At 45.8% G+C, this 22,210-nt stretch overlaps 2 long non-coding RNA genes across 4 annotated transcripts; one reads left to right on the top strand and one right to left on the bottom strand.

Annotated features, from left to right (window-relative positions):
• Positions 1-5,527: 5,527 nt before the first annotated feature.
• Positions 5,528-16,403, top strand: LOC121026942 (uncharacterized). Of its 3 annotated transcripts, XR_005788507.1 has the most exons (5): positions 5,542-5,609; positions 6,037-6,232; positions 13,552-13,597; positions 14,319-14,425; positions 16,157-16,403. It is a non-coding gene; the product is annotated as an uncharacterized LOC121026942 (long non-coding RNA). The 3 variants fall into 3 exon arrangements; XR_005788506.1 differs by having other exon boundaries at positions 5,528-6,232; XR_005788505.1 differs by lacking the exon at positions 6,037-6,232 and having other exon boundaries at positions 5,536-5,609.
• LOC121026941 (uncharacterized) lies at positions 7,695-12,651 on the bottom strand. Its single transcript, XR_005788504.1, has 2 exons — positions 12,085-12,651; positions 7,695-8,535 (listed from the first exon to the last, which is right to left on the bottom strand). It is a non-coding gene; the product is annotated as an uncharacterized LOC121026941 (long non-coding RNA).
• Positions 16,404-22,210: the final 5,807 nt, after the last annotated feature.

Below are 22,210 nucleotides of genomic sequence, written 5' to 3'. Positions count from 1 at the left end.
AGGTAGCCGTGATTCCGTGAGTGATCGTGAAAGTCGTCCGACACAATAACCCTCCTCTCTCGTGTCTCCTTCACACCAGCCACGAAGGTTTTCAAGGTAAGTGCAGGTTAATTTGTTTATTTTTCACTCTGCTTTTGTATTTTCTCTATTATTTTGTATTATATTACAGTGCTGTAATCATTTTTATATGAGTATTTTTGGGTGTGGAGCAAATCATCTGAGTTTCTGTTATTTCTTGTGGGGAAATTTGCTTTGATATATAAGTGCTTTGGATTACAAGTATGCTTCTGGAATGAATCGTGCTCGCAAAGCAAGGTTTGACTGTGGTTTATTTGGGAAATGATGCCAGGGAGCACAGTGAAGAAGTAGGGAAATGAGACAGGGAAGAGACAAAAGATTTGATCAGGAGCAGTTCCTGTTGGGGGTGATTGAGGCTCTATCCCACTGTGGGAAACGGAATGTGAAATTGTCCCACCAAGGCGCAAGGAAGGTGGAGCATTTAGCCATGAACTATTGCTTGAGGGTCTTTCCTGGGGCTAACTCCCCCAGTACTCTGCCTGCCCCTTGTACAAACTGAGCACGCTCCGGCAGCCAGAGCATGCCCTCACGTCGACATGCAGGAAGCTGTTGTCCTGTACAGAGCCGTCTTCAGGTGAGTGCTGGGATCAGCCAAGGGAATGTGAGCAGCCATCAACCCTATCTGCAACCTCTCTATGCCTTACAGCTTCTCCGACTTCTCCACTGCTCTTTATCTCTTGTCGCATCCTGAGTGAGATCCCTAATTCTCTCTTCCAAATAATTAATTCTATCTTCTACCGTGTCCAATCCAGATATATTCTGTCTCCTCAGTTTATTTCGATGACTTTATTTCTCATCTCCAGAGTTTATAAATGGTTTTCATTTCTGCCTGTATTAAATTTATAATTTGTTTTTCTCTTTTTCTGGGTGGATGTTATTTGGAGAGCTTCAACATTGATTTTGAAGTTGTTTTTAGATAATGATATTATTTTGCTTTTGTCTGTAGGGGAGTCATTCTGCCACTTACTGATTTTGTTGGCATTACCAGCTTCAGCTTTCCTCATGTATTTTGGGATTTTAGTCTGTAGGCTTTTCTTAAGTGGGATTAATTTTTCTGTACTTAACCACCTTGCCTCATGGTTTCTCCCTAGACCTCAGGGGCCTTATCCAGCACCAGGTTTCACACTGATGACTCAAGATTCTCATCCTGTGACATCTCATCAGTGACGCCCAGTCACTGAAACTGAGTGGGGCGTAGCCCTGGCCTCATATGGGGCTCCTTCCAGGTAGATGAAAGACAGTTATTCATTTATTAATTCAGTAACTATATATTGAGTGCATTCTTTGAGCCCTGTCTTTTCTAGGGGGTGGGAATACAATAAGGACCTAGACAGATAAGTATAAAAAAGTCTATCATTTATTATCAGTTGGTGACGAGTGCCGATAGAGAAACATAAAGCAGAGTAAGGGAGTAAAAGTGATGGAGGGAGGGGGTTCATATATATTAGGTTAAGTTGCTCGGGGAAGGCCTCTCAGTAACATTTGAGCAGAGAACTGGTCCAGCAAGTTATTCACAGACATGGGGGAAGAGCATCCCAAACCGAGAGAAGCACAAGTGCAAAGGCCCTGAGGTAGAAGTGTGCTTGCTACATTCAAGAAACAGCGAGAAGTTCAGGGATCCGGCAGAGTGGGCAGGGGGAGAGGGATAAGCAGTTCTTCTTGAGAAATGGTCTGGGGCCAGTTCCTACATATGGGGCCTTGGCACAGCAGTGTCTGGAGCCAACTCAGACTGGCTCTGGAGCACTTATTGTTTAAGCGATGTCATGTTGGAAGCTTGGAATTGGCCTTGGAGGGAGAATGCACACTACCATTAGCAAATGCTACAAATCAGGGCTCCCCACCCCTGAGAACCTATCGTTAAGTATTTACCAGCACACTGCTGCTTGTAGGCTCGGTGATAAATTTGTTCTAATTGGCATAAGAAGCCATTGGAGGGTTTTGAACGGGGGAATAATGTGATGTGGCTTTGTTTTAATAAAATCACTTGGAGAACAGGCTGTAAGGGTGTAAGAACAGAAGCAAGGAAATAGATTAGGAAGCTATTGCAGAAGACCAGGTGAAAAAGGATGGGGAATTTATGCAGAAAGGTCACAGGGGAGGAAGCAGTTTTAATTCTGTTTTCTATTTTCCGGTGTTACCTCCCCCAACATCCTGTTTAGCCTGTCGATAAAGTGGGATGCCACTGGCTGGTAGCAACATATTTTCCTAGAAAGAGGATGGGCTTTGCAATCAGTGGGGCTGGATTCACATCTGGGATCCACTTCTTAATAGTATCTCTTGGGGAAATTATTTAATTTCTCTGAGTCACAGTGCCTTATGCGTAAAACTGAGAGAATACGTGGCAGAGTGGCTGTTAATGAGTGAGAAGTTCCTGTTTATCCTTCTTTCCTGGGGCACAGCACCCTGCCCCTCAGCACAGCACGCATTGTCCCTCTCTCTGTTGGCCAACGTCCTAGCAGCCACCAGAAGGAAACCGGGTCACCGGGTTCTCTGCTACCTGCTGGGTTCTCCCAGTTCCCAAGTGGGCCGCCAGTGCCACCTAGTGTCGAGTCAGGTTCCTGCAGGCCAGCCTTTTCCGTAGCATCTCTTCATTGTGCCTTAGCTCAAGGTTAAAGACTCCTTTGCCAGACAGAGTCAACAGCCGGTTAATTGTCCTAAAATACATTGTCTGGCCTGACAAACAAGCCCACTCTCTGCTGTCCCCCAACCCTCCTTGCATGTTAGTCTTGCTTCCATATCCAGATTGTGAAGGGCAGGACCTGCGTCTTCAGAATCCATTCCTGTTTCTTGAGCAATTACTTTGTGCTAAGCATTCTACTTTAATCCTTAAGGTGCTTATATCTTTGTTCCTTATCTGGAGAAATTGAGGCTGAGAGGTAAATTGACTTGCTCAAGGTCCCTGGGTAAGCAGCTGAGGTAAGATTTGATTCCCGGGCGTCTCTCTGTTAGGTCAAGGTTTTTTTCCACCAAAGTATCCAGCACAAGTTGGGCAACCAGAAGATGCTCAGGGGTCATTTTAATTATTCACTCCTTTATTTTTTTTTACGTTTATTTTTGAGAGCGAGAAAGAGAGAGCGAGCAAAAGCGGGGGCGTTACACTTGACTGACTGAGGCACCCAGGCACCCCCATTGTCTCTTTTAAAGTAGTAAAGCAAAGAGAACATCGAACAGGAGTCAGGAGACCCACAGGTTCAAAGTCTGTCACAAAAAGCTTTCTAAGTAGCCGTGGGCAGATCAATGCCCCTCTGTGGTCTTCGGCATCCCCATGATCATTGTACATAAGCGATGAATCACAGGAATCTACCCCCAAAACCAAGAGCACACTGTATACACTGTATGTTAGCCAAACGACAATAAATTATATTTAAAAAATAAAATAAAATAAAGAAATGGATTGGACTGGATGGTCCAGTAGCCTCCCTCAAGTCCTCATATTCAGCACTGGCAGGTTGAGAGGGCTGGTTAACATTCTGGACACTGAGGCCACTGCCTGTATGAGACCCAGCTCAACCGCTCAATAGTTGCGGGGTCTTGGGCAAGTCCGTATTCCTGTCTCCATCCCCTTGTGTGCAGAGTGACGATAACGAGCCTGCTCACCCCCTGCCTCACAGGCTGTTATCTATTAGACCCTCTCAAACACTGCTTGGTACAGAGTAGGCAGGAAAATTCCTATTCTTTAAAAAAAAAAAAAATTGATCCTACCTGCTACTGAATTCTTTCTATTAAACCGTGGAACCAGATCACATGAAAGTCTTGCGCGTTGCAAACAGGGTTTTCCATTATTCAGTTCCTGCTAGCCCCAGCCCACATTCACACATGCGGCCCCAGATAAGGCAACACTAGAGGTCACACATCTGACAGTTTCCTCCTAAGATCACTTGGATTACAACTTAAACAAAACCTAGGCGCTTAGGACAAAATGAGGCCCTTGGACCATCGATGTGCCCTAAATCCCATCGTTCAAGATAGCTTGAAATCTGGAGATCTGAGTCCTAAACAATGCCGCTCTGGGCTTCAGCTTCCCCAGGAGGAAACTGGGGGGTGGTCTAGTTGAACATTTATGAAGTCCCCTTTTATGGGCCAGGTACTGTGATAGGTTTTCCCACAGGTAAACCAGAAAATAGTGTACATTGACTGAGGGGCAAAGAACCCTTGCCCTCTCAGCCAGGTCATCGTGTGACAGGAGCCAGGCTGGCAGTGGAATGGCATGTCCTCTCTATCCCATTCTTTGGGATCTCCTCCTGAACGGGCAGGTGAGGAGGCTGGAGAGTTTGCTCTGTGACAGGAAAAATTCCCTTCCCTTCTCCGAACCCAGAGGCCTCTGGAGCAGCACTGCCCAATAGAACTTTCTGGGATGATGGAAGTATTCAATATCTGTGCTGTCCAATACAGTGACCACTAGCCACAGGTGCCTTTGAAGGGCTTGAAATGTGGCTAGTGCAATGGAGGAACTGAATTTTAAATTTTATTTAATTTTAATGAATTTAAATTGAAATAGTGCCTTGTGGCTAGTGGTTACCATATTGGACAGAGCAGCTTTACGACTACACAGCCTTTGGGCCTCTTCCTGGAGAGACGAGGAGGTAATTGAGACACAGGGAGACTAAGCAATTTGCTTTAAAGGCATCCGGCAACTCCATGGCAGGACTGAAATCAGAACCTAAGTTTTTTCTTATTCTAGGACCATTTTTTTCTGCATCACCACTGCGTACTTGGGGACTCCTGGCATGCTTTTCAATGGCTCCATGACTTCCTACGGGTTAAGTAGCCACCCCTGACTGCAATGCTCTTCTGCCCTACATCGGCTCTCTGCCTGGGAAACTCCTACCCATTCTTCAAGATCCAGTGCAAATGTCATGACCTTCTCTCCATCCCTAGCAGTCCCTTGGTCCCTCCCCATCTTCCTGCAGCATTCTGTCTACCTAGTTTCCAGAGCACTCATAGTGTGATTAGCTATTTATTTGTCTCCTCACTTGACTAGAATTCCCTAGAGGCACAGACAGTGTTTTATTCTTCTCCTCGTCTCCAGAATCCAGCACAGGAGACTGGTCAACAAACATGTGTGGAATCAACATACTGAATGGACTACAACCGGCAGCCTTCAAATGAAAACAGACCTTTCCCAGGAGATAAGGATGTAGGACTAGGAATAAGGATGCTTGGGTTCTTTTTTTCTTTTTAATTTTTTTTGTTGTGAATTTATTTTTGAGAGAGAGAGAAAGACAGAGTATGAGTTGGGGGAGGGGCAGAGAGAGAGGGAGACACAGAATCCGAAGCAGGCTCCAGGCTCTGAGCTGTCAGCACAGAGCCCGACGCGGGGCTCGAACTCGCGGACCGTGAGATCATGACCTGAGCCGAAGTCGGATGCTTAGCCGACGGAGCCTCCCAGGTGTCCCAGGATGCCTGGGTTCTGTTTGTGATGGGCTCAGTTGCTATGTGACCATGTGTAAACACTGCCCCCTCTCTGGGCCTGAGGTGGGTGGATCTGGTCATTTCTAAGGCAGGACACAGCCCCTTCTCAGAGTCTGAGGGTGAGCAGACCTGGAGGGGGTTTGCAGGAAGCCGTGTTTGGGGGTGGCTGCAGACTGGCAGGAGCAGCTGGAAATGAGGGCTGAGGTCACTGAGACTGAGGGGCTGCCAGGAGACGTCACCACATCAGCAGCCACTGCTAGACCACTGGGCTGGGAGAGTATGTGGGAGCCCCGGACACGGAGGAGGGAGGCCTGGGACGGGAGCAGAGGTTGGAACCATACAAACCAGAAAGAGGAGAAAGACGGAACAAAACTAAATACTGACTGTAGAAAATCAATTTCTGGTCAGCCTCCCATTCATTCATTCATTCATTCATTCATTCATTTCACACATTCACTCACTGTTTATTCACAGATTTCCTGAGTTCAGGGGCTCTTAGATCATTAGAGAGGTTGAGGCCCAAAGTCAGGAGATGACTGATTCCAGGTCACATGGGGAGTTACTGGCAGGTCTAGAACAAACAGCCCAAGCGCCTGCCTTCTCAGTTATGCCAAACCGCTGTGCAACTGACAGCCAGTTGTGCGCCTCGCTGGCTGGCCCAGCACCCCCTCTGCGCTGTCACCTCCTCGGCGGGGGACCTGGAGAGCCCAGCAGTCCTGCCAGGAACAGCGATCTCTTTCAGGTAGCAAAAGAGCACTAGGGTGATCCTCAGCCGTGTCAGAACCTGGCTCCTTGTGGAGTGGGTTGATTGGATGAGCCTCGGACTCGGAGAAGATGGTTCTGAATTCAAGTCTCTGGAGACTATCTTTTTTTTTTTTTTTTTTTTCTGGATGAATTTAGAAAGTCATTCATCTTTCAGAGTCTGTTTCCTCATCCATAAAATGGAGATAGATAATTATCCCTCACAGGATGATGTGGTGAGGTTTAGATGAGATGATATGTGTGATCATGCATAAAAGGCATCAGTAACTGTCTTGTGAATAAATAAGATGGGACGTAAAATAGCAGCCCTGTCAGTGGCCGGCTGGCCTGGCACTCAGAGCTAGGCCATGGCATTCTCCGAGCGAACATGAACGTCAACACTAGACAAGGTCGCAGTAACCGTGACACGGCAAGACAAAGATATACCACTCCACAATCACGCCTGAATACAGACAAAATCGTAAAAATGACCAACATCCTCCTCTCTCGGGAACACGAGTGATGAGGCGGCTTCTTTACCGATTATAGACTTAGTTCTCCATTCTTCCCTGTCTTAGATAAAAAGACACCTAATCACTGGATTGCCTCTGCCTTCCAACAGCACTCGGGGAGAGCCAAACTCCTGCTTGCAACCAGCCCCTGTCAGCACCCTCTGACCCACCCCAAGCTGCCACAAGGGGCTCCATGTCCTTCAAGCAGCAAGTAATACAAATCCAAATTTGCTTGACTACAGATGTGCTCCTAGTGGTCTTTTGCTATGGGGCATTAACAAAGATTTAAATAATGGGAGTCCAGCCCCCATGATAGAACAGCGGAGGAACACTCACACTCACACACACACACACACACACACACACACACACACACCATGTATGTATCTGCATATGCATATGCATATACATTAAATATATATTAGCTTTTTGTCTGAAGGATCTTTCCCTCAAATCATACAATATGGGTGACTTACTACTCTGTTTATAAGTGAAATTGGCCATTTGGTCTCACAAGGCTCTGGTAAAATTTGGAAAATAACCATCATAGGCAAGGAATGGAGACACGGGAGTCAATATTTATGGAAATTTTACCATGTGCCAGACTTCATCTCATTTAGTCCTTACAGCCATTCTGTGTGTGTGCGTGTTGGGGGGAGGGGGGGAAGGTACAGTATTGTTCCCTGCAGTTTACAGATCGGGAAACTGAGGCTTGCAGAAGCTCGGTAAATTTTTGGCCAGGATTTGAAGCCCATGCTCCTTACACCCAGCCAGTGAGCTCCTCTACCCTCCCAAGGAAAAAGGGATGAGCAGAGCTGGGCCCACTCTGTCCCCCTGTCTCTGCATGCCCTGGCAACCAGGCCCCCTAAATCTGACTTTTCTCAACCCAGAGACCCCACAGTCAGGCCTAATAATTAGTCTAAGTAAAGCATAATCCATTAGCGATCAGAAGCCCTTAGTGCATTCTCATTTTATTAGTGGGGAAACTGAGGCCCAGGGAAGTAAGTCCCCTCCCCTACCTGGGCTTCCTCTGGCGGTTGCCATAGGGACAATGCCACATGTCCCCTCCCAACTCAGTTTTCAGTGAGATCCCTTTGGTAGCTTGACATCATCGATGGTATGAGTATTTACACTGTGGATATTGGAAAATGCTATAAATCAGGGTTTTTGTTTGTTTGTTTTTATTCCTTCTGAAGAGAGCCAGTTAAGACATTTACTAGCACACCACCGGCTTCCTCCTTTCTATAAGGAAAAGGAATCGTAAATCTGAGTGGGGATCTGTTTGGGAACAGCTCCCATCAGACTGCAGGCGAACTGAACCTCAGCCTGGCATGGCTGTGATCTTATCACTAACATCCATATGCTTTGTGATTTATTTGTGTCAGAACGAACTGAGGGTCTTGATGAGAATGCTTCCTGGGCACCACTGAATCAGGCGCTCTGGAGGTAGGGCTCCAGAATCTGTGTTTCAACAGGTCTCCTCAGGTGACTTACTGGCTCCTGAGTTTGAGTACCACAGCTCCACATCCCCACTGCCATATCACATGATGCCTCAGACACAGAGGGCAGAGTTTACGCCCACAAAAATATGCAGTTCAGCCTCTGTACTTGAATGCTCACCATGTGCTAGCTGAGGGCGCGCAAAGATAGTCCCAGGTCTTCTTCCGGCTTCCCTGTCTCTGAGGCGATGTAGACAGTGCATGGGTGCATTGACACTGGAATCGGGCAGAACTCCAGCCACGTCACCTCCCGGAGACTTCCACGTAAGTTTGCTGGGAAGTTCCAGTAGAATCTATTAATACATGGAAAATGTACAGCTAATTGTTAATCATCCCAACGATTTGAAGCACAAGAATTGAGTTACAGTCCTGGATATGGTCTCCACTAGATGTGTGATCTAAGGCAAGTCCCTTCACCTCTCTGATGTACGGCATCTTTCCTAGAGGTTTGTAAGACTCAAAGGAAATAACACTGGGAAAATGGACTCGTTTAAATAATGCTAGATACACATTTATTTCCTTAGCTCCCTCACCTTTGCAGGTGTGCTTGGGACTGTCTCCGTCACCAGCCTTTGAGCACCTCAGAGCGAGCCCTGGGCTCACCCATCTGTCTGTGTCCCACACATAATAAGTATTTCCCACAGGTCTGTGACTGAATATGAAGGTATGACCTACAGATTGATATAGACAGATAAAGCCTCTCTCACACAGATGCACATCGACACTGGTATACAATTATTCATAAAGAGGTGACATGGAATTATAAACAGATCACAGGGCTTGAGGTCAGGAGTTTCGAGTACTAGGGTGGGAAACTGTATCTACCACTGCATAATAAATTATCACAAATTTAGGGGCTTAAAACAATACATATTTACGATCTCACAGATCCTGTAGAGCAGGAATCCGACTGTAGCTTAGTTGAGCCCTCTACCTAGGGTCTCACAAATCTGCAGTCAAGGAGTTATCCAGGGCTGCCATTTCATCTGAGGCTCAACTGGGGAAGGATCTGTTTCCTCACTCACTCATTCATTAACAGAATTCAGTTCCCTGCAGCTGTAACACCGAGAGCTTCACCTTCTTGCTATCAGTCAAAGGCTGCCCTCAGCAACTGGACTTGCTGGCAGTTCCTTGCCATGTGGGCCTCCCAACATAGGCATCCCACAAGACAGCGGCTTGTTTCTTCAAAGCCAGCCGGGGACTTAGAAGAGACAGACTCCAGTGAGATGGGTGCTACAGTTTTTAAGTCATGTAACCGTGTAGCCACTCGTGATAATGTATATTCCATCCTTGCCATCACCTTTGCTATATTCTTTCAGTTAGAAGCAAGTCCCAGACCCTGCCCACACTCAGGCGGGGGGAATTACACAAAGCCGTGAATGCCAGCAGGTCCCTCCGCCACAGGAATTCAGATGAACCTTATGAAGGATCTTCCTTGTAAAGCTGGCAGACAGTAGAAGTCTGAGAAACCTTCTAACCATTTCACTTTCCAAAGGAGAGAATGGAAGCCCAGAGAGACTGAGTCACCATTAAGTACACAGCAGAATCAGACTGGAATCTAGACCCCCTGACTGCCAATGTCCACTATACTGCTTCTCTCCCTGCTTATCGTCAGGACTCTGGGGCCAACAGACAAAAATTTATGATGCTTTGAAGATGTAGCTCAGTGGACATTGGAATGTCATGGAACACCTACAGAATAAATCCAAATTCTTAGCATGACATTCAAGATCTTTGGACTACCTGGCCCCACAAAGCTTTCTCATCTCACCTTTTACTATCCCCCCTGGTATGTTCCATCACAGAACTATTTGCAGCTTTTCCACACAGAATGCCATTCTCTTTCTATGCCTAGAAAACAAACAAACAAACAAACAAACAAACAATGAATAAGTAAACCTAGAGTCCCAGCTCAAATGCCACCTTCTCTGTGAAACCCTCCTCAATTCTTGTAGGCAGAATTAACCACTCCCTCCAATCTGCTCTCTTAGGATTTTGTTCAGGCTCCTGTGCACCCCTTTGCATAGGTATGAAAGTTGCTTTGAGTTCTATTTTCTCCTGTGAAACTAGGATCATAGAGAAGGGTGATTAGAAAGATGTGAAACAAATGTGGTTAAACGAATCTATCCTGCCAGCTGGCCTTGTCAAGAGACCACCACAGCCTGTCCTGCCGAAACACCACCAAGGCTAATGAGAGTATTTATTTCAAAGTAGATGTCTCCAGAAGCTCACTGCAAGTCAAGAAAAGGCTAGCTAGATCCCCACCCAATTACATTTTCCTCGGTAGTTCTCTTAGCCCTGTGCTCTGATGGATAAAGCTTTACTGATTGATTGAACAGAATTGGGCAGAATTCAACAGTTGTACTTGATGTATACCAAAGGCTAGCCTATTGTAAGAGTTCAGGTTACAGAGACAAATAAGACAAGAAGAGGGCATGGAAAATCTAAAGCACATGGGCTTTAGAATCAAAAAAGTTTGATTCATCTCAGTTCTATGACCTGGAGCAAGTAATTTAACTTCTCTGACCTTAGTTTCCACAGCTAAACAGGGGATAACAATGTATACTTCCTAAACAGTGCTGTGTGGATTACATGAAAGGATACATATGCCTGGCACATGGCCGGTGCAGTGCCCCTGACCCATCCACAGGGAATCACTAGCTACACGGCAATGCTTCTCATCGGCTATGATGAACACTGATAGGAAGTGCTGGGAGAGCAGAGTGAATTGAGCGACTCATTCTACTGTGCAGAAAAGGAGGGAGGGGCACCTGGGTGGCTCACTGGCTTAAGCTTCCCGCTCTTGATTCCGGCTCAGGTCATGGTCTCACAGTTGGTGAGATTGAGCCTGTGTGGGGCTCTGTGCTGTCAGCACACAGCTCGCATGGGATTCTCCCTCTCCCTCTCTCTCTCTCTGCCCCTCCAACTCGTGCATGCTCTCTCTCTCTCTCTCTCTCTCTCTCTCTCTCAGAATAAATAAATAAACTTAAAAAAAAAAAAAAAAAAGGAGGAAGAGGCTTCAAACAGGATGAGCAGGAATGACCAGGAGGACATTCCAGGCAAAAGGCACAGCGAGCACAGAAGCAGACTGTCCTAATACCCAGTCTTGGTTTTGTCTGCTTCCAGATTAGGCAGCCTCTAGACCCTGAAGTTAACAGAGAGGTAAGACAGCATCTTCCTTCTGTGACAGATGACTGACATTTTTATTTCTTTGCCATACCGGGGAAAGTGCCTTCTCTCTCAACCAGAAATATGAGATAATCCAATTTGCAGCTAACTTAATGCTGAGAATTGAAATGCACTGAATTCTAAAGTTCTGATTCTAAGAAGAATGTCAAATGAGGCTCACTCCCAGTGCCTGCGATACAATTTTAAAATATATTTTACGGACTGTGATGCCATTAAATTGAGACATATTAGAACCTGTGTGTGATCGAGTTGCTGTGGGAATGCTTAGAACCTTCCAACATTTTACATCCATAATTGCATGACCTTAATCTCTTACACCCCCAGAATTGTAGAATGTTAGCTATGGAAGACCCCACTGAAGTTCGACCTCCACATCTTCCTGATGGAGAAACCTGGGCCAAGACATGGGGAATGAAACTGCCTCAGACCATACAGCAAAATCCTTAATTTCTGACACTGGAATGTAGGCCTCTCATCATTAAGCCCAGAGCTCTTTCTCCTGCATGATGGTTACCTACTCCAGAGGGGCTGTTAAAAGTTTAGGGTGGGTCTTTTCAAGTTGTGTATTTCAGTATGTTTTGAAAAGGTTTCATTTCCTTTGGGTCCAATTGGCTGTTTTTAACAAGGTCGATACTAAAAAGGTTTTATCATACCTCAGGCTCTTGACCATATCCTTAGTACTTAGGTCCTGAAGGTGAGAGAATCTTAAAGTAGAAAGGGATTTTAGAGGTTTATCTTGTCTCCCCTTCCACCAGAGAAATAGCCTTCTTGAGCACTTCCTGTAGTATGTTCAGTTCTCCCAAGGAAATTTATCCTGTCGTGTGGCCAGGACTCCATGTTTCAGCGAGAACTCTGTTTCTCTGTCTACTCTTCCCAGAAGAGAAAGAGAAGGAAGGAGAGGGTGCTTACTTACTAAGCACTGTTTGGGTACCAGGCATATGTATGGGGGGCTTAAATATATCACCTCATTTAGTTCTTAAAACATCTCTGTAAAGTAGATGTGATCATCCCAATACATGAATGGGGAAAAAAAAAACAACTCAGTGAGTTTAAATAATGTGCTCAAGTTCATCCACAGTAAGTGGAAGAGCCAAGCCCATATGTAACTCTTTGGAATGTCCCGTCTCCCCTGCCTTCTGTCTCTCTTCCATAAAGCCTTTCAGCACGCCACACTACAACATCCTTTCATAAAAAACAAAAAAAACAAAAAAAACAAAAACAACAACAACAACAACAAAAAACCCTGCTTAAATGCCTTTGATGGCTCTTCAATACCCACTCGAGGTAAATCGTCCGAGCTCTTTAGCTTACCATCCAAGGCCCTTGACGATCTGGCTCCAGCTGGACTTTGCAGGCTCGCTTCCCTCCACTCGGCCAGCACATCCAAGGTTTTCCTTGAGGATGCCTTTCTGCCTGCACATGTCGTGCTCGCTGCCTGCCTGCCCTTCCCTTCTTCCTCTGCCTAAAGCTCCACTCAGCTGTCCCCTCCCTGGTGAGGCCTTCCAGGCTCTCTGCAGCATTATTCTTCTCCGCTTTCCCCCAGCACGGCATACACACCCCTTTCACACCATTCTGGTCCTGCAGGGGCGGGGACTGTATTTTACTTTGCTTTGCATTCTCTGCTCTTGACATGTGATGGTAAATACTACAGATATTCATGGAACCGAACTGAGGCTTAATCCTTTCCCGGATGTGAGTCCTTCAGTTACTTGATGACCTCTCTAAAGCCTGCCCATGCCATTTTTTTCCTAGTTATTTCTTCTCCAGGCCAAACATTTCCAGCTCCTCCAGCTGTTTCTTATAAAGTCTGATTTCCAGATTCTTATCATAGTGGTCATTTGCTTCTGGGTGACAATGTCAACATCCCTGTTTTAAAATGTGATGCCTATGGGGCACCTGGGTAGTTCAGTCGATTAAGCATCTGACTTCAGCTCAGGTCATGATCTCACAGTATGTGGTTCGAGCCCTACATGGGGCTCTGTGCTGACAGCTCAGAGCCTGGAGCCTGCTTCGGGTTCTGTGTCCCCTCTCTCTCTCTGCTCCTCATGTTCTGTCTCTCTGTCTCTCAAGAATGAATAAACATTAAAAAAAATTTTTTTTTTTTTAAATGTGATGCCTAGGACAAAACTTAGAAGCCTGGATGAAGTCTGGTTACAGCAGAACAAGGTAAGAGGATTCCACCCTCTGATTTAGATGTAACATTTCTTTAACCATTACTGTGTGCCAGGAACCTCTCCCTAGTTTATTTTCTTGCACTCCTGCAATGATGTGACAAGGTGAGTGCTATTTTTCGTGTCTTATAGATGAGGATACTAGCCGTCTGGTAAGGTACTTTGAAAGCACATTAACTTAAAGTCACAAGCCCAGAGCACAAAGTGAGCTTGTGGCCAACTGATACCTTTAGCTCATTTTTATGTCTACTGTGGGCAAGTTTTTTGTTTTTGTTTTTGTTTTTTCTAGTTGTAACCAGCTAGTAACAGGCTTAAGAGCAACTGAGGACAGAAAGAACCAGTACCTCTAGAAGGCCGTGGAATCACAGCACAGAGAAAAGACAGGTTGGATTAATGACCAACTTCCTAACAATAACAGCCTTTATCTAGGAGCTCAGACAGAGCCTGGAATTTCTCTGCACGTAACTTCCTGGAACCATTTTTATTTGGTATTTAACGGAAGGAAAAAGAGAAGAAGTGTCTTACTAAACAGTGAGATTTGGGTTCAGCACTCCTCTGCAAAGCCCTGAGACCACCAGAATCGGAGCGGCCAGCCTGGTTGGGGCCCTGTGAGTTACAGAGGAGGCAGTAAGGAGGCTGGTCTACGGCCTGGGCCTGTGAGGACCCCACTGCACACATCATTCCATAAATGTCTACTGAGAATTCCTGTGTTCCAGGTATGGTGAGGGGCTGGGCACGAAATGAAGAATGCAGAGTCAGTTCCAACCTTCTGGAGCTTATCATCAGGGAAGACAGGCACAGAAGCAGATGTGCACACGAGGTGGTAAGTATAACGAGGAAAGGATGTGCCCAGGCCACAAGGGGAGCACAAGGAGGGACATTTAACCTGTCCTGGGTGAGGGTGGAAGACAAGGGATCAGGGAAACTGTGGCTTAACTGATGAGCAGGAGTTAACCTGGTGAGGCAGGAGGAGGAGTCAGAAGAAGTTCCAGGCGTGAGCAGAGGCAGATGCATAAAGTTCCCATAAAGTGGAAAAAATTACAAGTAGTTTCGTGTTTAATTACACTTCAAGAGGCTGGGGAGTATCCGGGATTATTAGGTGTATGTTGTGTGTTAGACACTGCAATAAAACACTCACATACCAAACACATTATTTCAGATCATTAACTCACTGTGTGACCTTGAGTGAGTGAATGCCCTTCTCTGGGCCTCACTAGTAAAATGAAGACTAGATGAATTCCAAGGTGCCATCTCATCTCGGGTCTGGCATGACCTGAGGGGCAGGCATTCTAATCTATGGTCTGTCTGCCATGTTTACAGAAACGCTAGTCGGGTTAATGGAGCACAATGGCCCGGCTTTCCCAAGCTACAGGCAGCGTATTCAGCAGGAAGTAAATTCTGTTCGTCTTGAAAATGTTTACCAAGCATCTAATGTGTGCAGGATTCAGAAAAGACAAAGATTAAACTTGCTGTCTGGCAGGGTGGGCTACGATAAATGCCATTGGCAAGGGTCAGATGGTGAGCTGTAGGGAGCTCAGGGTTGGGAGAGATCAGAGCCAGCTTGGCTTCCTGGAGGAGAAGGCATTTGTGATGGGCCCAGGGTGCACAGATTGTCAGGGAAGAGGCTGAGCAGAGGCATTCCAGGCAAGGGAAGCAGCAAGAGCCTGACAAGCCAATCAACAACAGTACTTCCGCATCCCCCACCAACTGCCCCACTCCCCCCTGCACGTCCTCTGCTCACCCCACCCTACCCACTCTCAGGATTCTTAACTGACAGTTGAGACTCTCCAGAACAAAGCCTCCTTCTCTCTGTCCAGCTCACTGACCCATGTTGCTCCTACGTAAACCTCTGCTCCAGCCACACAAAGCTACCTGCCATTTCTTAAATGCTCCCTCAGTTTTCTGTCCCTATCTCACTCTGCATTTCCAGACAAAGCCCCCTTCCCCAATACTCTCTCCTCTGCCTCTCACTTTCCTACCCATCATTCAAGGTCCACCTAGAATACCACCTCCTCTATAAATCTGCAAGTCTGTAAATCTACAAAGCCTCCCTGAATCTCTTCCAAACACTGCAACATTTTGACTGCATTTCCCTCCTGGCACTGAGCCCTTCCTGCCTTGTACTGTAATACCTTTCCTTGTGAACCGTAAGCTCTGTGAGGGGAATGCCATGCCATGTGGGTGTCTCTCCCAAGGGTCTTGCACAGGGGCACTCAGGGACAGACCAGATGGGCAGCTCCCCGGCACACGCACAGGCCGTGAGCAAAGTGGTCAGAGGGAGAGGTTAAACAAACCTGCGCTTTGACCGGCATTTAAGGGGACCCGGAGTTCTGTCACCATTGGCTATCCAGCCAGCATCATTGCCCTAGACTTAGGTGAGGCATGGAGCTCGCCAACAGCCCCCGCAGCTCGCTCTATTATCCAGTCCTCGTAATTGCTTCCAGGACGTTCAGGGCTCCTGGTGAGTCTGATCAGAAAATTTCCAACCATTCTTCTGATGCCAAACTTAGTATGCAGATGAAATCTGTGTGAAGTGCCCATTTAATGATCTTAGGCGGCCTCGAAGCCGAAAAGGAGTCACAAAGGGCCAACAACCAAAAGAAGGTTTGAAAGGGAAAACATCCACATCGAGAAGGAGACGAAGAGTCTGACGCGTCTCAGTACCCCCCACCCCAGCCCACCCCCACTTTCTTTAAGCACCAGAAGCCATCTCTTCCCTTTCCTTCACCAACTCTCCCTTGGGGCCGCTGTCCTCCCAACAGTGAAAATAAAATGTCAGACTGTGAAAGTAGACAACTGTTCCCTTGATTGTCAGTCCTGAAACAAGCATTCTTTCCTGCGGTCCCTTATGGAGGGCTCTGCCAGGTTCATTCCTTAATGTAATATATAAAACAGCAGGCTTGGGGTTTGCTAGCATTCCTTCTTAAAAAAAATTTTTTTTTTTTTTTGCCGATTTTCTTCCCTCTCTGTTACTGCTGCACCTTTGGCCTTCTGCCCCTGTGAGACCTTTTCCAAGGGTGTCCTCACAGCCCAAACCTACTGTCCATCTGCCTCTTGGTTTGAAAACTCCTTAGATCTCCTTTTTTGAAATTCCAACTTGAAACAATGAAACCTGTGATGCGCTGTGCCCTGGGGCACTGAGTGGAATAAACGGGAAGTGTTCCCCTAAGGTGCTACAATGTGATATACTTCATACAGAGATATTCAGCAAGTGCCAGCACAGAGGAGGCAGCAAACTTTCCTTCCTGGAAAGTTTCAGAGAAGTTTTGACCTGGAGATAAATAGAAGCAGGAATCCAAGAGATGATAGGTGCCCTTTTTTTTTTTTTTTATTTTCTTGACAAACATGCAGGGAGAGCTCCCTCCGAAGAAGTCTTGTCTGGGACATTGGAGCTACAGGTGTGAATAAGGTTCCTAATCCCAAGAAACTTTCAGCCTAGAAAAGGAATTTCGAAATGTACCCTAATAACGGCAAGACCACCACGTATCATGCCATGGAGTTACGGAACAAACCGTCAGCGGAGTTCACAGAGACTGTTTAAGAGAACGTTTCTCCCTGGATGGAGCACGCAGAATTCTAAGATGGCCCCCAAGACTCCCAGCCCCTGGTCCATGCATCCTGCATAATCAGAGACAGAGCATCTGATAAATCTTACTCCTGAGGTTAGGTTTATGTAATGTGGCACGGTTGCCCTCGGTTAGGGAGGCTACCTGGGCTGGCCTGACCTAATGACAAGTTTTGTAAAAGCTCAGAGTTTTCTCTGACTGTTGAAGAATCAGAGAGATTGAAAGAGTGAGCAGGATTCAATGTGAAAGAGATTCTCTGTTGATGAGACGGAAGGGGGGCCATGTGGCAAGGACCTGAAAACAGTCCCCAGTTGACAGCCAGCAAGGCAATGGGGACCTCAGTCCTACAACCATAGAGAAAGGAATTCTGTCAAGGAGCTGAAGGCGCTTGTGGCACACACTTCCTTAGTCAAGCCTCCACATAACAAGGTAACCGGCCAACGCTTTGACTTTAGCCATCCGGTACTCTGAGCAGAGAACCCGGCCACACCACTCCACTCCAGGCTTCAGACCCACAGAACTGTGAGCTAATCAATGGTGGTGTTTTAAACTAAGTTTGTGGTAATTTGCTATGAAGCAATAGGCACTTTCAGCACTGTCCTCTTGTTGGCTGTTTACATCCCAGCTTCCCACACTGTGGGCTCTTTGGATTCAGGCCGTTATCTAATTATCCTTGTAAACTTAGGCTACTGATAAGACGGGTACTCCTTAAAATTCCATCAAATGAATGTGTAAAGGAGACTCCGGGATGCAGATCAGGATCTGAATACACTCTGTGCATTCCCTCCTCCCAGAGATGGGGAGACTGATCCCAAGCCCAATGCTCAGACGAGCGGGACCCGAAAGTTACCATGTTTTAAGTAATACCCACACCCTTCTCCGCAGGGCTCTTGGGATTTATATTTCACCAAAGATCTTAGCTATAGGTGAAAGCCAAATATATTTCAAGTCCTTGAACCTCATCTATTCATTTCCTGTGAAACATTGTTTTTAATATGAGATTAAAAAATAACACGATGAACACTTGTATACCCTCCACCTAGCTAGCAAATAGTCAAAACTCCCTGCTTACTCTCCCTGATGGCTTTCCCAACCCCAGGCCCCTAGAGATCACCACTCCCTGGAATTTGTTACTGTTTCCGCGGTTGTCTTTATATTCTCCTACGTGTGTATGTGTGTCCCTCAACAAAATTGATCCCGTTTTGCTTATTTTTAAACTTTATATAAATGGCAACATACTGCTTATCCTTTTTTTGTTATGCTATTTCTAAGCTGTTTTCATGTTATTACATGTAGCTCTAGATCAGGGAGTTGGCAAATCTTTCTATGAATGGCCAGAGAGTCAGTATTTTAGGCTTTGCAGGCCATAAGCCCACTGTAGCACAAAAGCAGCCCATAGATAACCTGACTGGGTTCCAATAGACTTTTATTTTCATATAAGTTGCATGTGTCATGAAAATATTAGTCTTCTTTTGATTTTTTTTCAACCATTTGAAAATGTAAAAATCATTCTCACTTTCTGGGTCATACACAAAGAGAAGATCAGGCCAGATTTGGCCTAAGGACCAAAGATTGTTTGTCAATCTTGCTTTAGATCATTCTTTTTTTTTTTTTTTTTTAAGTTTACTCATTTATTTTTTGAGAGAGAGTGAAAGAGAGTGCTCATGAATGCACATAATGGAGGGGCAGACAGAGAATCCCAAGCAGGCTCCACACTGTCAGCACGGAGCCTGACGTGGGCTTCAATCTCACAAACTGTGAGATCATGACCTGAGCCGAAATCAACAGTCAGATGTTCAACCGACTGAGTCCAGGTACCCCTAGATCATTCATTCTTATTGCTATAGAATATTCTGTTGATTTTACACCCATTAAAAAAATTACCAAATATTTACCAGGCTCTAGAAATATAGTAGGCACTGTTTTAGAACAGACATTGGTCCTGCTCCTAAGAAATTTACCGTGTAAGTAGGCAAGATAAGACTTGTTAACTGATAATGAGGTAGAAAGTGAGAAAGACCCTAATAGAGGTTTGAATGGCCTGCCACGAGAGCCAACAGGAATGGAAGCAGGAGAGCTCATTTCATATATGACCAGTGGTTGAGAAAATGGGCTCTAGAGACAGGCGACCTGGGTTCCCATCCTGACTCCACAATTTCCTAGCTGTGTGACCTTGGACAAGTTTCTTTACCTTTCTGTGCCTCAGTTTTCTCACCTGTGAGATGCAAATTATAGTCATGTTTACTGCGTAGGTTAGGAAAATTAAATTGTCACAACAATTAAGACAGTACATGTAAAGCATGTGGAAAAGTGCCTGATTCACGGTAAATATTACATAAATGTTATTTTTTTATTATTCAAGCTGGAAGATCATGGAAGGTTTTGTGGAGGCTGTATTAAATTAAAAGATGGGTAGAATAAGGACATAGAGAAATGGAGAGGGAGGCATTTTAGAAGACAGGGCAGTACATGGAAAAGCCCAGAATAGCAAAGGACAAGTATAGAAAACTACCAGCGAACCATATAAAGGAGAATGGAGACAAATGGATTTAGAAAGGAAAGTTGTGGCCAGATGATGGAGAGTCTTGAGTTCAAGGTTAAGGCGTTGGACTTGTCCTGTAAGTACTGAGGACTTACTAAGTTTTAGGATCTGGGGACTGACATGATGCTTCCCGTTCCTGGCAGCTGCAGGAGACAGGTTTGAGAGAAGAGTCAGAATTACATTACAATTCAGGTTGCCTGGGTGGCTCAGTCTGGTGGGCATCCGACTTTGGCTCAGGTCATGATCTCATGGTTCATGAGTTCGAGCCCTGCGTTGGTCTCTGTGCTGACAGCTCAGAGTCTGGAGCCTGTTTCAGATTCTGTATGTCCCTCTCTCTCTGCCTCTCCCCCGCTCATGCTCTGTTTCTCTCAAAAATAAACAAACATTAAAAAAAAAATTAAAAAAATAAGAATTACGTTACCACTCCAACAGTCCAGAGAATGAGGCCTTGACTAGGGAAGGTAAGGGTACTTTGGAAATGGATTGGATATGGAGGACAGGGAGGCATTTTAAAAAGTATTACCATGATGGGGCACCTGGGTGGCTCAGTCGGTTGAGCGCCTGTCTCTTTATTTTGGCTCAGGTCGTGATCCCAGGGTCTTGGGATCAAGCCCCAGGTCAGGCTCTGTGCTGAGAGTGTGGAGCCTGCGTGGGATCCTCTCTCTCTCTCTCTCTCTCTCTCGGGATTCTCTCTCTCACCCTCTGCCCCTCCCCTTCTCACATGTATGCTCTCCCTCTCAAAAAAAATTTTTTTGAACTAAAAAAGAAAAAGCACTACCATGGCTTTAAGACTGGGTAATTGGGAGGATGGCCATGCCATTGCCTGAAACAGGGGACACAGATAGAAAAGGTTTAGGATGGAGAGTCATGATTTTGGTTTGTAACCCATGAAGTTTAAGGACTCCATATGGAATTGACTAAAGGAACTGGGGCTGAGAACAAAAAGTGTTGGGGGAGAGGGCTGATGATCTAGACTAAAAGCTTTGGGTTAATCCTTCCAACAACTTGACGTGATTGGTACGTGATTATCCCCCCTTCTATTCTACAGAGGAAGAGACTGAAACCAGAGAAGTTAAGGCTAACCCCACAGTTCATAATCAACCACCCCACTCTACTGCCACTGCAGCTGGCTTCTCAGGGCTTCACCCTAGGACAGTCCCCCAGGGCCTTACTCAGAGACTATATGATGCAATTCCAGGAAGCCTGGACTATCTACCTTCCTGACTTTAGCAAATGAGAAGCAGGTATGAAGGGGATGGACATAATGACAGCAAGATAAGTGGCAGCTAAAACCCAGAAACTTTAAGAAACCATCTTGAGAACCCGGAAAGCATAGCATTCTGGGGCCATTTGTTAAGGTCCTTCACTCTTCAAAGAGTCCTTCACTCTTCAATAGTCCAAGAGAATTTCTAAATAATAAAGCCTGATACTGCTACCAATTCATGTTCATAATGAATCAAGAAAATAATTTTTTTTCTGTATACTTAGGATGGCTAAGAGGTTTCTAATACACCTTTAAAAGATTTTCATCTGGTATGGATACTTTTTGCTTTTTCTTTTCTTTTTTTCTTTTCTTTTCTTTCGAGAGGGAGAGAGAGAGAACACGACTGGGGAAGAGGGGCAGAGGGAGAGAGAGAGAGAGAGAAAATTCTGAGCAGGATTTACACTCAGCGTGGAGCCTGATGCCGGGCTCGTGACCCAGGATCATGACCCCAGCCCAAATCAAGAGTCTGACACTCAACTGACTGAGCCACCCAGGTGCCCCACTTTCCTTTTCTAATGTTAAAGGAACAGACTCTCAGCACTCTGGGGGAACTTCTCTTCAAAAGCAGCTTTGCCGACAGCAGAGGTTTTGAGGTTTTGATTCGATTGTTTCTCCTCTCACTGTCTAAAGAACTCCACAAGTATGTGAAGGATACCCTTTAGAGGACCCTCTGCCAGGATTCCCAGGCCTACTCAGTCTGTCATAGGAACTCCTTCCCTTCCTCTCATCTTCCTCCCTGACTTGCTTCTCAGAAAATAGGCAATAAGAGGTAACAGCATGCTGGGGTCAGAAGGAGCAGTAGCATCCACAGCAAACATGAGCAAAATCCTCGGGACACAGGGCCCAGTGGACATAAAGGAATAAAACACTTGCCGTCAGGTGGTGAGGCGATACCAAATTAGGAATAAAAAGACCAGAGTCATCTGTGTCCCAGCGCTGCTGCTTAGCTGCCCTGCACTCTCCTGTTATCCCTCTGCCTGGAATGCCAGTGCCTTGTGAACATACCCCTCAAGGCCTGGCTTGGGTCTTGAGAGCTCCTTCTGAACCGCAAATCTGATTAAGTTACTCCCCTCTTTAACACTTTAATAACTTCTCAGTGCCTGTAGCAGGGGTATTTGTGAACCTTGTGGTCTCAAGACCCCTTTCCACTCTGAAAAATTATTGAGGACCTCTAAGGGGCTTTTTTATGTGCAGTTTGTTGCTTCCATCAATATTTACCATATTAGAAATTAAAAC

The sequence above is a fragment of the Herpailurus yagouaroundi genome, unplaced genomic scaffold (genome assembly GCF_014898765.1).
Source record: "Herpailurus yagouaroundi ecotype Mexico unplaced genomic scaffold, PumYag 77, whole genome shotgun sequence".
NCBI classification, from domain to species: domain Eukaryota; kingdom Metazoa; phylum Chordata; class Mammalia; order Carnivora; family Felidae; genus Herpailurus; species Herpailurus yagouaroundi.
Note: the sequence above shows the minus strand (reverse complement) of the source record. Positions and strands in the feature narration are given on the sequence as shown.